Genomic DNA, 12,324 nt, shown 5'->3' with positions numbered 1-12,324 from the left:
TTGTCAATGTATTTATTGGCTTTTGTTATTAATTGGCTTATAAAATTGTTTGCTCCCATGTTAGGGGCATAGATAATTACAATTGTTCGATCTTCTTGTTGGATAGACCCTTTAAGTAGGATATAGTGTCCTTCCTCATCTCTTATTATAGTCTTCGTTTTAAAATCTAATTTGTCTGATATAAGGATTGCCACCCCAGCTTTCTTTTGGTGTCTGTTAGCATGGTAAATGGTTTCCCCCCCCTCATTTTCAATCTGGGGGTGTCTTTGGGTCTAAAATGAGTCTCTTGCAGACAGCATATCGATGGGTTTTATTTTTTTATCCAATCTGATAGCCTGTGTCTTTTCATTGGGGCATTTAGCCCATATACCTTCAGGATAACTATTGACAGATATGAATTTAGTGCCATTGTATTGCCTGTAGGGTTACTGTTACTGTATATTGTCTGTGTTCCTTTCTTGTCTATGTTGATTTTAGGCTCTCTCTTTGCTTAGAGGACCCCTTTCAATATTTCTTGTAGGGATGGTTTTGTGTTTCCAAATTCCCTTAAATTTGTTTGTCCCGGAAGCTTTTCATCTCTCCTTCTATTTTCAATGACATCCTAGCTGGATATAGTATTCTTGGCTGCATATTTTTCTCATTTAATGCTCTGAATATATCATGCCAGTCCTTTCTGGCCTGCCAGGTCTCTGTCGATAGGTCTGTTATCAATCCAATGTTTCTACAATTGTGGGTTACATATCTCTTCTCCCGATCTGCTTTCAGGATTTTCTCTTTGTCTCTGAGACTCCTAAGTTTTAGTATTAGATATCGAGTTGTGGACCTATTTTTATTGATTTTGAGAGGGGTTCTCTGTGCCTCCTGGATTTTGATGCCTGTTTACTTCCCCAAATTAAGGAAGTTCTCTGTTATAATTTGCTCCTATATATCTTCTGCCCCTCTCTCTCTTTCTTCTTCTTCTGGGATCTCAATTATTCTAATGTTGTTTTGTCTTATGGTGTCAGTTATCTCTCGAATTCTGCCCTTGTGATCCAGTAGTTGTTTATCTCTCTTTTTCTCAGCTTCTTTATTTTCTATCATTTGGTCTTCTATGTCACTAATTCTCTCTTCTGTCTCATTTATCCTAGCAGTTGGAGCCTCCAATTATTGATTGTACCTCATTAATAACCCTTTTGATTTCGACTTAGTTAGATTTTAGTTCTTTTATTTCTCCAGAAAGGGTTTCTTTAATAACTTCTATGCTTTTTTCAAGCCCAGGTAGTATCCTTAAAATTATTCTGTACTCTAGTTCCGACATCTTACTAATGTCCGTTTTGATTAGGTCCCTGGCAGTCGGTACTGCCTCTTGTTCTTTTTGTTGAGGTGATTTTTTTCCATCTTGTCATTTTGTCCAGAGGAGAATAGATGAATGAGAGAACAAAATCCTAATAAGGTAAAAACATCCCCAGAAAATATACTCTAAACAAACCAGGAAAGACCTGAAATCGGGAGGAAAGAAAGGGAAAGATATGAAAAAGAAAAAAGAAAGAAAAGATAAAGATAAAAACAAACAAAAACAAAATAAAACAAAAAAAAACAGAATATGATCAAATATGATCAGATTGGTGCATAGTTCAGTGCCACACACTAGATTTTGTTCATATTTTGGTCTGTTAGAAGAAAGTGACTCCAAAAATTTTAAAGAAAGAAAAAATTATATATTTACAAAAATAAGGGTTAATACAATTAAGTGATGGAATATGACTGTAAAGATGAAAATTATAGAAGACTTTATAAAAGGAATTTCGATAAGATAAAATGTGGTTGAAAAAAGAAAGAAGAGGTTTAAAAAAAAGGGAGGGAATGTTATCAGGCAGGAGACTAGAACGAAGCCATACACTAGAGATTTAAGGTATATTTTGATCTGTTAGAAGAAAGTGTATCTCAAATTTTAAAGAGAGAACAACTTATATACCAAATAAGGGCAACTAATATGAAGGGATAGAATATGACTCTAAAAATGAAAAATAAAAATGATTTTTTAAAAAAGGGATTGATAAGATGTTGGTTGAAAAAGGGAAAAAGAAAAATTCATCAAAAAAACAGTTAAAAAATGAACTTTCAATGACTAAAGGATCATGGTAAACAAGCCTTGAAGTCTATGTGCAGTATTCCCCTAACACTGGAGTTCTGCTGTTCTCATTCATTGGTAAACTTAGTCTTGGCTGGCTGTTCTTGCTGATCTTCTGGGGGACGGTCCTGTTGCCATGGTTCCCAAATGTCTTTGCCAGAGTCGGGGCTAAGTAATGTGCTCGCGTTTGCTCTTGGGATCTTTTTTTCCCTGCAAGCTTTCCATACAGCTTTGGAGGATGAGAGTGAAAATGGCGGTCTCCCAATCTCTGCTCCAGAGGAGCCAAGAACTCGGGGGACCACTCTTCAGTGAGCCCCCAGAGAAAAGCATTCAATCACTCCCATCTCCCCCGTCTCTGTCTGCACTCCATGCTCACGCAGCCTGTGACCGAGGATTTCTGTCTCTGGCACATGACCCCATGTGGAGTCTCCAAACCCAGAAGATCCCTGTGGTGTGCTCCCATGCCAATCCTCCTGGGGAAGGAAGGGAAGTCTCCCCAGATCTGCTGCTTGTTGGGTCCCTGTTGGAAGAGCAGTGGCCCAAATGTGATGCAGATTATGGTTTATGGCATTCCTGAGCTGAGAGCCCACTTCTTTGCTCCGTCTCTGCAGCCGGGTTCCCTGCTCCAATACCTGGGAGCTCAGTCACACTCAGGCACCCCCGGTCTTCTTGTGACCCTGAGGGTCCTGAGACCATACCGGCCCAGTGAGGGTTCCATCCCCCACTTAGCCACTGGAATGACATTCCTCAGCAGAACAGACTTCTAAAGTTTCCAATTTTGTGCTCCGTTGTTCTATCACTTGCCAGAAACAGCCAATGGAGGCCCCCTCCCCTGCCATCTATCCCTCTGAATATCACCTCAGATTCACTTCTCTGCATGTCCTACCTTCCAGAAAGTGGTCGCTTTTCTTCAGAGAGTTGTTGCTATTCTTTTCTTTGATCTCCTGTTGAGTTTGTAGGTGTTCAGAATGGTATGACCCTATCCAACTGAATTCCTGGGACCAGACGAAATCCAGGTCTCCTACTCCTCCGCCATCTTGCTCCTCCCCCCACCATTTGTATGTCTTCTTTGGAGAAGTGTCTCTTCATGTCTTCTGCCCATTTTTTGACTAGAGTGTTTGTTTTTGGGTTTTGATTTTGAGAAGTTCATTACAGATCTTGGATACCAGCCCTTATCTGTAGTGTCATTTGCAAATATCTTCTCCCATTCTGTGGATGGCTTCTTTTTTTTTTCTTTTTTGTAGAATGTTTCCTTTGCAGTGCAGAAGGTGTTTATCTTGATGATGTCCCAAAACTTCATTTTTGCTTTGTTTCACTAGCCTTTGGAAATGTGTCTTGAAAGACGTTGCTGTGGCCAATGTCAAAGAGTTTACTGCCTAAGTTTTTCTCTAGGTTTTTGATGGATGCCTGTCTCACATTGAGGTCTTTCATCCATTTTGAGTTTATCTTTGTGTATGGTGTTAGAGAATGGTCATGTTTCATTCTTCTGTATGTGGCTGTCCAATTTTCTCGGCACCATTTATTGAAGAGAATGTCTTTTTTCTATTGCATATTTTTCCTGCTTTGTTGAAGGTTAGTTGACCATAGAGTTGAGAGTCCATATCTGTTCCATTCATCTATGTGTCAGTTTTTGTGGCAGTACCATGCTATCTTGGTGATCACTGCTTTGTAATTTATCTTGAAATCGGGCAACATTCCCCCCAGCTTTTTCTTTTTCAACAATTCCTTGGCGATTCGGGGTCTTTTCTGATTCCACACAAATTTTAGGATTGTTTGTTCCAGGACTTTGAATATGTCATTGGAATTTGGATTGGGATGGCATTGAAGGTATTGATTGCTCTGGGTAGCTTACACATTTTAACAATGTTTGTTCTTCCGATCCATGAGCATGGAATATCTTTCCATTTTTTGTGTCTTCTTCAATTTCATTCATGAGTGTTCTGTAGTCCCTAGAGTATAGATCCTTTACTTCTTTGATTAGGGTTATTCTGAGGTATGTTATGGTTTTTGGTGCTATTGTAAATGGAATCGTTTCTCTAATTTCTCTTTTTACAGTTGCATTGTGAGTGTATAAGAAAGCAACTGATTTCTGTGCGTTAATTTTGTCTCATGCCACATTACTGAATTTCTGTATGAGTTCTAGTAATTTGGGAATGGAGTCTTTTGGGTTTGTTTTCCACATAAAGTATCATGTCATCTGCAAAGAGAGAGAGTTTGACTTCCTCTTTGCCAATCTGAATACCTTTCATTTCTTTTTGTTGTCTGATTGCTGTTGCTATGACTTCTAGTATTATGTTGAACAATAATGGCGAGAGTGGGCATCCTTGACGTGTTCCTGCTCTTAAGGGAAAGGCTCTCAACTTTTCCCCATTGAGGATGATATTCACTGTCGGTTTTTCATAGATGGATTTTATGAACTTGAGGGATGTTCCATCTATCCCTATACTATGAAGAGTTTTAATCAGGAAAAGATGCTGTATTTTGTCAAATGCTTTTTCTGCATCAATTGAGAGGACCATATGGTTCTTCTCCCTCCTCTTATTAATGTGTTCTATCACATTGATTTGCGAATGTTGAACCCTTGCATTCCAGGGATAAATCTCACTTGGTCATGGTGGATGATCTTTTTAATGTATTTTTGGATCCTATTAGCTAGCATTTTTTGAGGATTTTGGAATCCATATTCATCAGGGATATCAGTCAGAAATTCTTCTTTTTGATGGGGTCTTTGCCTGGTTTGGGGATTAAGGTAATGCTGGCCTCATAGAATGAGTCTGGAAGGTTTCCTTCTGTTTCTAATTTTTGAAACAGCTTCAGGAGAATAGGTATAATTTCTTCTTTGAGTGTTTGGTAGAATTCCCCAGGGATTCCATCAGGCCCTGGACTCTTGTTTTTTCAGAGGTTTTTGATTACTGCTTCAATCTCGTTCCTGGTTATTGGCCTATTCAGGTTGTCAATTTCTTTCTGTTTCAGTCTTGGCATCTTATAGGTTTCCAGGAAGGCGTCCATTTCATCCAGATTGTTCAGTTTATTGGCATATAGTTGTTGATAATAATTTCTAATAATTGTTTCTATTTCCTTGGTGTTAGTCGTGATCTCTCCCCTTTCATTCATAATTTTATTTTTTTGGGTCTTTCACTTTTCTTTTGGATAAGTCTGGCCAGTGGTTTATCGATCTTATTAATTCTTTCAAAGAACAAACTTCTAGGTTCGTTGATCTGATCTACTGTGTTTCTGGTTTCTAATTCATTGATCTCTGCTCTAATCTTAAATATTTCTCTTCTAATGCGTGTCTTAGGCATCGTTTGTTGCTTTTTCTCTAGTTCTTTAAGGTGTAGAGTTAGTTGGTGAATTCGGGATTTTTCTATTTTTTTTGAGTGAGAATAGGATGGCTATGTATTTTCCCTTCAGGACCAACTTTGCTTTATCCCATAGGTTTTGGGCCAATGTGTTTTCATTCTCATTGGTTTCCATGAATTGTTTAATTTCTTCTTTGAGTTCCTGGCTGATCTAAATATTCTTGAGCAGTGTGGTCTTTAGTTTCCAAGTGTTTGAATTTCTGCCAAATGTTTTCTTGTGATTGCATTCTAGTTTTAAAGCATTATGGTCTAAGAATATGCACGGAAAAAATCTCAATATTTTGGTATCAGTTGAGAACTGATTTGTGACCCAGCATGTGGTCTATTCTGGATAAAATTCCATGTGCACTCGAGAAGAATGAGTATTCTGTTGTTTTAGGTTGGAATGTTCTGTATATATCTATGAGGTCCATCTGGTCCAGTGTGTCATTCAAACTCTTGTTTCTTTGTTGACCTTCTGCTTAGATGATCTCTGTATTGCTGAGAGTGGATTGTTGATGTCTCCTACAATTAACGTATTGTTATCAATATGGCTCTTTATTTTGGTTAACATTTCGCTTATATAGATGGCTGCTCCCATGTTGGGGCCATAGATAATTAGAATTGTTAGATCTTCTTATTGGATAGACCCTTTAAGAATGATACAGTGTCCTTTTGTGTCTCCAACTATCGTCTTTAGCTTAAAATCTAATTGATATAAGATAACAGGAGAGGAAGAAAAGGGGAGTATGTCAGAGGGGGAGACGTACCATGAGAGATGATGGACTCTGAAAAACAAACTGAGGGTTCTAGAGGGGAGGGGGGTAGGGGGATGGGTTAGCCTGGTGATGGGTATTGAGGAGGGCACGTTCTGTATGGAGCACTGGGTGTTATGAACAAACAATGAATCATGAAACACTGCACCAAAAACTAATGATGTAATATATGGTGATTAACATAACAATAAAAAAATAAAAAAAAATCTAATTGATATAAGAATTGCTACCCCAGCTTTCTTTTGAAGTCTTTTCGCATGGAAGATGGATCTCCATCCTTTCACTTTCGGTCTGGATATATCTTTCTTCGTTCAAAATGAGTTTCTTGTAGAGAGCATATGGATGGGTCCTGTCTTTTTATCCAATCTGCAATCCTGTGCCATTTTATGGCACCATTTAGACTCTTCACATTGAGAGTAATTATTGAAAGATATGCATTTGTTTTCATCATGTTGCCCGTGAAGACCTTGTTTTTATAGATTTTCCTTGTAAATTCAGTTCTATATCACTCTTGAGGTCTATCTCTTTTTATAGAACCTCCCTTAATATTTCTCGCAGGGCTGGCTTAGTGGTCACATATTCCTTCAGTTTCTGCCATTCTTGCAAGCTCTGCATCTCTCCATCCATTCTAAGTGACAGCCTTGCCGAATAAAGTATTCTTGGCTGCACGTTCTTCTCGTTTAATACCCTGAGTATGTCTTGCCAGACTTTTCTGCCTTGCCATGTCTTTGTGGATAGTTCTGACGTTATTCTGATGATCTTCCCTCTGTACATAAGGAATCTTCCCCATAACTGCCCTTAAGATGGTTTCCTTGGTTTTAAGATTTGCGAGTTTATCTATTACATGCCAGGGTGTTGGCCTGTTTTCCTTGATCTTGGGAAGGGTCCTCTGTGCCTCTAGGACATGAATGTTTGTTTCCTTCCCCAGATTAGGGAAGTTCTCAGCCATGATTTGCTCAAACATATCTTCTAGTCCTCTTTCTCTCCACCCTCTCAGGGATTCCAATAATTCTGACATTGGAATGCTTCATGGTGTTGCTTATTTCTCTGATTCTATTTTCATGGATTGTGAGTTGTTTTTCCCTGGCCTCCTCTTTTCCCTTTTTATCTATTAAATGGTCTTCCAGGTCACTAATTCGTTCTTCTGCTTTGCTTACCCTAGCTGTTAGATTATCTAGATTAGATTGGATATCGCTGATAGCATTTTTAAGTTCTACTAATTCAGCTTTCATTTCTGCCCTTAGAGACTCTATGTTGCCATTAATTGATTTCTCCATTCTAGCTATTGTCTTCACAATTGCTAGCCTGAATTCCATCTCTGACATCTTAGTTATATCTGAATCCATTTGTACATCTGTGGCATAAGTCATAGTCTCCGAGTCTTTCCTATTTTGGGGGTTCCTCCCCCTAGTCATTCTTTTGATGGGTGGTTGAGGGAATGTATGGAGTCCAAATTATTGACTCCAACCCAAGCAAGATGCACCTGTTCGCTAGGGACCTTAGGCTTGCTGGGCTCTTGTTTTCCCAGGCTGTCTTCTGGGTGAGGGGTCTGCTGGGCTGTTACTCAGGCAACCCTGTTTGGGCAGTTACCCTGCCCCCTGTGGCAGGGTATGGGCTCAGTGGGAGCTAATTTTGGGGGCATTTTTCCTCTAGCTGCTTTCCCTGGTGGCTTTCTGCGTCTCTTCCAAGAGTCAGAGCAGAAGAGACCATTTCCAACCCTCTGCCTCAGAGCAGAGAGATCACAGTCTGTTCTTCAGTGAGCTCTCCAGGCCGCACTATCTGCATTTCTGTCTGTGCTGCTATAAACTCCAGTCCTGGGTTGTGCGCCCCTCAGCAGTGCTCCCAATTCTTGCCTCCAGGTTGGGGCACATCTCTGCCCTTTTTGCTTCTAAAACCACCAGCCAACCCCAGTTGGCACGTGAAGCCCTGCTGCTCTGGTTTCAGTCCAAGGGGCTGCCCTAAGGTTCTTTCCCTGCTGCTGCTGGTCTGCAAGTTCATGCCCTGTCCCTTGCATGGGAGGCTATCACTCATCGGCGGTGTAGGACCCCAATGGCTGGCTCCCTCCTTATTCCTTTATCCCCCATAATCTGCCCACGGAATCACAGCTCCCTGCTTTGTACCTCAAAACCAACCACATGGGATATTCTGTTTTTAGAGATCCAGATCTATCTTCTTACATCTCATGCTGGTTTTGTGGGTGTTCAGAGTGGTCTGGTAGATATTCAGCTCAATTTTTGGGACTGGTTGGAATAGGGTCTCCTACTCCTCTGCCATCTTTTCCTCCTCCCCTCCATCATAGATTTTATTATGTTTTAGACATTTGACTTTTCTACCTTTATAAAGTATAAGCTTGAGATTTTCATAGTAACATTTTTTTGTATGGGAAATATATTAAGAACTTTTTAAAATATGAAAAACAAATATATCTATGCAGGATATTTTTTGGTTATTTTAACACGAGGGGCATTGGGCAATAGAAAAACTATAAATTTTGGATTTAGTCAGAGTTGGTTCAAATCTTTGCCATGCAAATTGCTAGTTGTTTAATCTTGGAACAATTAACTTATTTACATTTTGAGTATTATTGTGAGATTATGAGGATTAAGTGGAATGAGGTATGAAAAGTGAATAGAATGTGGTAATCACTCAGTATTAGCAATTGTAAGAATTCTATTAGGAATGTACCATATTTAATAGTAAATCAAATTGCATTTTAATACTACTTAATTTCAGTTTTACTTGAACAACTGTTTATCCTTTACTTGACCTTGCCACCTTTCTTAGCTGTTCTTTTCCTGACTAAAAGAAATTACCAAAAAACCTAATGACTGTTTTTGCATAATTGATCTTCCATACCATTTCTCTTATACCTTGTTGTTGTTCTTTTGTTTTTGTTTTTTGTGTTTTTTTTGTGTGTGTCATTTCTACAAAAGAATTAGAAATACTCTAAAGGAGTGGTTACCTTAAAACCACAGCTACTTATCTTTTATCTGATAACTATCTTTATGAGATGTGTGTATGTGTGTCTATATTAAAAATACAAAGAAAAATTGCAATTAATCTTTGAAAATCAGTATACATGAAAATTGTATTTCTAGAATGATATATGTATTGTCAGTGTGATAGCATGTTACTTAAGATCACACCATGATTGAGAAAGGAACCGTGTGTGAATGGAATCACACAATGCAACATATTGCTCAGTAAATATTAAACAGCAGCAATTGCGAATTGCCTTAGAACATATGTGAATGTGTGACCATAGCACATTTATGGTGGCATTAATATAGTTTTCGTAATATTTTAATTACCTCCTCTAAGATATTTGAAGATACAAAGAACTACCCTGTGCTGAAAGACACCAACCAGCATGTATTTCAGAAATTTCAGCAGATGTTCAATGTAAATCTTACTTCCTGATGATTTTATAATTCCATTTCTCTCCAATACTCACAAATTGACCCAAGAGAATGGACATTTGTGGTTACTGACTTGCTTTATTTATTTATTTATTTATTTATTTATTTATTTATTTTTACAAATGGGAAATTAGAATAAAAACTCCATGTGACAGGTTGGAAAACAAATTGATGATAATTATCAAGTCATCAAATGCTATTTATTAGAAGAAATCATTAAACATCGTGAAAATAATAAGGAAATTAATTTTCTTGTGATTAGTACTTGACAATTCACTTAAGGTTTTTGATGCCCACATTATTTTTAGATATTTTTAATATTATTGAGAAACTGATTTAAATGATAAAAAATAAATTTTCACTAGCTAAATAAAACTATTTATGAGACACCCACATTTATAACAGGAACTCAGCTTTCACCTTCAAAATTTGTTCACAAAACTATAACTGAAAGCAAAAAAAAAAAATACAGACTGAGAGCAGATGGTTAACTATCACGGTTTTGAAGACTGGTCATTTATTATTTGACCAAACTTATCTACTTAAAGTAGCTGAAGCTAAAATGAAAATGAAGTAATTAAATCACTTAAAAATATTCCTGAAACACTGAACATCATCATAGAACTCTTCCAGTGTTTGTAAAAAATCCCAAACTATTTAGAGAACAAAAATGCAACACTATATAACAACTGTAGGAGAGGCAGCTCTTTAGAGGAATTGATTAGAGAGGAAAACAATTTGACAATGAAAATGATATACACTGGTAACTATGCTTGATTCTAAGTGAAACAAATAAGTTTGGAATTATACTCTTTAAAATTGTAATAACCAACTGAAAAAGTCTTCTTGTAAACTGTTGTGAGAAAAAAAAAAGGGAATGTTAGAGAATCTTTTTATATTCTCTTCTTTCTTCCTGAGTAGAAGAATTACCAGGGTTTCTTTTATTTTTATTTTTTTTTTAAGATTTTATTTATTTATTCATGAGAGACAGAGAGAGAGAGAAGCAGAGGGAGAAGCAGGCTCCCAGGGAGCAGGGAGCCCGATGCGGGACTCGATCCCAGGACCCTGGGATCATGACCTGAGCCGAAGGCAGACGCTTAACCATCTGAGCCACTCAGGTGCCCTACCAGGGTTTCTTTTAAAAAGCGAGAGGATTGGGGCACCTGAGTGGCTCAGTCAGTTAAGTGGCTGCCTTTGGCTCAGGTCATGATCCCAGGGTCCTGGGATCAAGCCCCATATTGGGCTCCCTGCTCAGTGGGGAGTCTGCTTCTCCCTGCTCATGCTCTCTCTCTCAAATAAATAAATAAAGTCTTTAAAAAATATTTAAAAAGAGAGGGGATTGTATCGGGTTGATGCTAAATGTCAGGAAACTTCAATACCTGAATAATAAAAGAAAACATAAAAAAAAAAGTCAGTAAGAAAAGATACCTCTAATTTCCAAGAAATGGAAAAGCACCCAAAATGTTGATTGAATCTGTCACATGTGAAAAGCATTAATCATTCACACAAATGAAATAACTTGTGCATATGTGGAATATATATCAAAGTGGTTCAGAGCATGGTCTCTAGAGACTGATTAGATTCAATTCCAGCTCTGCTACTTCCTAGCCAAGTAATCTTGAAAAAATTATTTAATTTCTCCAGGTCTGACTCACCTGTAGCATGGAGATAGTAACAGTACCTATCTCATAAAGTTAATCTAAGAATTAATTGAGACAAAATAGACAAAACACTTAGAGTATCAAAAATTGCTTTATTAATAACACTATAGTGCTTTACAGGCTACAAGAATGTATTTTTATTATTCTTAGCACATGCCTCTTAGTGATTTTCTGCCAAATGATTAGAATCTGTCAGCACAAACCTATTTAAGAAGGACAGATTAGATACTGTTAAAAATGATAAAGCAGGCAGGTGGTTCTCAGTGCATGAAAGAACATAGAAACTCATTTATTTTGCAAACTAAGCATTTGATAGAATTGATATTGTATAAATTCTGGGAAAATTGCATGTTTTTAATATTTTGGAACAGATTAAGGTAGCTTGAGTAAAAGAAATCCTGATTAATCTTCAAGAATGGTCATGTGATTCTTTTCTTTTAAAGTTAAATGTATTACTCTTACATATTTTTTCCCATTAGAATTATTGCCTGTGCTACGAGCATAAAATGTGATATGGAAGTTAATATTTCTCAAAAGTCCCATACCACTATCAAATACTTCATGAAGATATGTATCAGTGTTATTGACACTCTTCATCATCTTCCTTGGTGTTTCTACCACTGGAAATAACCATGAATAGAATTGGCCTTACATTTGTTTCATTGTCATTTTTTGTCTTATTGGAGGGCATTAGGTATGGTGAATATTGTTTATGTAAAATATATCAGTGGAACTTGGGATTGCATTAGAAGCTAGAAACTTAAAAGTCCAGTATGCTATATTTATTTTTTTATTTTCATAAGAAGTCTGTTTCATATCTCTATGTACAGAGTGTGTGATATCAAGATTAAGAAACAGGCTCTGGAATCTTACTACCTGACTTCAAATCTTGCCTCACTACTTAGCTTCATGGCTTTCAGAAAGTTACACAATCATGCTAAGCCTTAGATTCCTCAACTGTAAAATAAGAGTGGTAATACTATCAGCTTTTGCCAGATGTTGTGAGAATTGATGTAGAAA

At 37.5% G+C, this 12,324-nt stretch overlaps 1 pseudogene; it reads left to right on the top strand.

Moving 5' to 3' along the window:
- Positions 1-12,060, top strand: part of LOC148163069 (sodium/hydrogen exchanger 2-like) — a 106,036-nt pseudogene extending 93,976 nt beyond the window's left edge.
- Positions 12,061-12,324: the final 264 nt, after the last annotated feature.

This window comes from Eumetopias jubatus, unplaced genomic scaffold (genome assembly GCF_037043125.1).
Source record: "Eumetopias jubatus isolate StellerSeaLion01/CBP00866 unplaced genomic scaffold, mEumJub1_p1.0 scaffold_11, whole genome shotgun sequence".
Taxonomy (NCBI): domain Eukaryota; kingdom Metazoa; phylum Chordata; class Mammalia; order Carnivora; family Otariidae; genus Eumetopias; species Eumetopias jubatus.
This window is presented reverse-complemented; position numbering and strand designations above follow the sequence as displayed.